This window comes from Mirounga angustirostris, unplaced genomic scaffold (genome assembly GCF_029215605.1).
Source record: "Mirounga angustirostris isolate CCGP_5_RB_7025 unplaced genomic scaffold, mMirAng1.0.hap1 SCAF_5, whole genome shotgun sequence".
Classification (NCBI taxonomy): Eukaryota; Metazoa; Chordata; class Mammalia; order Carnivora; family Phocidae; genus Mirounga; species Mirounga angustirostris.
Genome location: NW_026991713.1, coordinates 57571557 through 57574616, shown reverse-complemented (window position 1 = coordinate 57574616; position 3060 = coordinate 57571557). Strand labels below are relative to the sequence as shown.

The 3060-nt window shown below is 46.7% G+C and overlaps 1 pseudogene; it reads left to right on the top strand.

The window, feature by feature from the left end:
* Positions 1 to 2360: 2360 nt before the first annotated feature.
* LOC123838590 (large ribosomal subunit protein eL27-like) lies at positions 2361 to 2760 on the top strand (annotated as a pseudogene).
* Positions 2761 to 3060: the final 300 nt, after the last annotated feature.

Here is a 3060-nt window from a genome sequence, read left to right as displayed (position 1 = left end):
TGTTAAAGATTTTATTTATGGGGCACCTGGGTGGCTCATTTGTTGGGCGTCTGCCTTCAGCTCAGGTCGTAATCCCAGGGTCCTGGGATCGAGCCTTGCATCAGGCTCTATGCTCTGCGGGAAGCCTGCTTCTCCCTCTCCCACTCCCCCTGCTTGTGTTCCCTCTCTCGCTGTGTCTCTTTCTGTCAGATAAATAAATAAAATCTTTAAAAAAAAGGATTTTATTTATTTATCTGTCAGAGAGAGAGAGCACAAGCAGGGGGAATGGCGGGCAGAGGCAGAAGGAGAAGTAGGCCCCCACTTTGCAGGGAGCCCAGTGTAGGACTCGATCCCAGGACCCTGGGATCATGACCTGAGCTGAAGGCAGAAGCTTAACCAACTGAACCACCCAGGCATCCTGAGCTCTTTTTTTCTTTTCTTTTTTTTTTTTTTTTAGATTTTCTTTATTTATTTGAGAGAGAGAGAGTGCAAGAGTGGGGGGAAGGAGCAGAGGGAGAGGGACTAGCAGACTCTGCACTGAGTGTAGAGCCCAATGCAGGGCTCAATCTCATGACCCTGAGATCATGACCTGAGCTGAAATCAAGAGTCACACGTTTAACTGACTGAGCCACCAGGCACCCCATCATGATCTCTTTTAAACCTTCTTTCCATGTCTTTGCACAGGTGGTTCCCTCTGCCCAGAATACCCTTCACCCTCTTGCTTACTTCTCAGTTTAGAGCTCAACTCCTTTGTGAGTCCTTCCTCGCCTTATTGCCCCAAGGAAGATTAAGTGTCTTTCCCATTGTTTCACCAAAGACCTGATATGTACACATAACATTTCTTCAACAAACACTTGTTGTATACCTCTATGCTGGGCCTTGGGCCAGCTTCTAGAAAAAGTTACAAACACACCCTCAGGGAGATGATTACGTGAGCCAGAGGTCACACAGTTCAGTTACCTTCTGAGCCACAGATTCTCTTGAGCTCAGGGCCCAGCTGGATTTAGATAGTGTGGCCTTGTTGCATAGTTATTAACCGTTGACCTGCTTGTCTCTTCTGTAAGCCATGAACTCCTCAAGTACATAGGATTCATTTTCCACATGTTTGGCTGAACACCTGGCATTATGGAGCAGTACCGAGCCTAGTGCAACCAGAGTTGAAAAGTGTCTGATGTCTGAAGCTCTTGTTCGATGGAAACTTTCTCCTAAGATGGTCATGAGAGGTGTGTGTGTATGTTGGAAACTAAGGTCCAGACTGAAGGGGGAATGACAGAGCCCAAGCCACTGCATGGTGTGGAAGGGGGTGTGAAGAGTGAGTATATTTAACAGTGTAAACCACACATATGGAAATACTGTCCCCACCTCCATTGTACTGATATCCATGTAACATGGGTATAATCTGAAAGGAAAAGGTCCTTAGAGAATTTTGGCAGGAGTAGTGCCTCAGTAATTGTTCTTCTAGAAAATCTTGATTGACAGTCAGAACTTTGGTAAAGGACTGGATGGTTTCTTATATAGGAAAAAAACATGAACCGTTTTTACAGGCAGATCTTAAGGTGAGAGAAACAACTGTGTTTGTGTGCTGACAGGCTGGCTTGAGTTGGAGAGGATGAAGTGAGAGTCATAGATGGGAGGACCCGGAAGGATTGGCTGATGCGCACACGGAGAGATGGTCTCTGGTGATAGTGATAAGGCTGCATATATGCTGGAGGACGCTGAGAGTCTGAGGTCCTGGGAGTGGTGGAAGTTCTCTTAAAATGCTTCAATTCACTCAGTAAAGTAGGAAGCAAGATCATTTCCTCAAATTGAGCTGGGGGAGACATGGAAAGTTTGAAGAAAGAGGACAAGGTGTAAAGTACTTGCCTAGGAGGGTGGGAGAGAATGGGCTATGGAAGGATAATATGCTAGCTGGGCAGCGGTCAGGGCCCAACGGAAGTTTTTCAATTTATTTTATTTTATTTTATTTAAAGATTTTATTTATTTATTTGAGAGAGAGAGAGAGTGAGAGAGAGCATGAGAGGGGAGAGGGTCAGAGGGAGAAGCAGACTCCCCACTGAGCAGGGAGCCCGATGTGGGCCTCGATCCTGGGACTCCAGGATCATGACCTGAGCTGAAGGCAGTCGCTTAACCAACTGAGCCACCCAGGCGCCCGGAAGTTTGTCAATTTAAATACACATCAGCTTAGCTGTTCTTCGGCCATGTTCAGCGTGTGGAGCTGGCAGAGTTGGATTCGACCAGAGCTGTGGTTTGGCTGAGTGAGGACACTTTTCCTGGAGACAGGCAAGTGAGTTGAGGATAAACAAAGGAGTGACTAAAGTGATTGTCCAAGTGGAAGGGCTGTTACTTCCTTTCTGCTGTAGGCTCAAGTGGCTGGTGTTGAGATGGGCAAGTTCATGAAAGCCAGGCAGGTGGTGCTGGTCCTGGCCTGATGCCACTCTGGGTGCAAACTGGTCATTGTGAAGGACATTGACAACAGCACCTCAGACCGTCCCTACAGCCATGCTCCGGTGGCTGGAATTGATCGTTATCCACCCCCCTCCGTACAAAGTGACAGCTGCCATGGGCAAGAAGAAAATTGCCAAGAGGTCAAAGATCAACTCTTTTGTGAAAGTTTACAACTACAATCATCTCATGCCCACAAGGTACTCTGTGGATATCCTCTTGGACAAAACTGTCCTCGAAAATGATGTCTTCAGAGACTCTGCTCTTAAACACAAGGCCTGAAGAAAGGCCAAGGTCAAGTTCAAGGAGAGGTACAAGACCGGCAAGAACAAATGGTAGCTGTGGTTTTAGATATGTTTTGTGTCAGTCATTAAAAATACACACACACACACACACAAAAATTATCCATGGAATTTCAGCTGGATAAAGATCAAAGTGAATACATTGCGGTAAGGAGCCCGGAAGAGGTGGTAGACCCAATCTGAAAGTATATCCTGGTGGGATCTAAGGATATTTACTTACTGGAGGGAGTGAGCTGGCAAGATAGGAGTAGGATTCATGAATCGGAGATTGCAGGGGCTTCTCTTGGCCAGGAGGAAATGGTTCCAAGGCACCTGTGTTCGCTGCCAAGAATGAGGC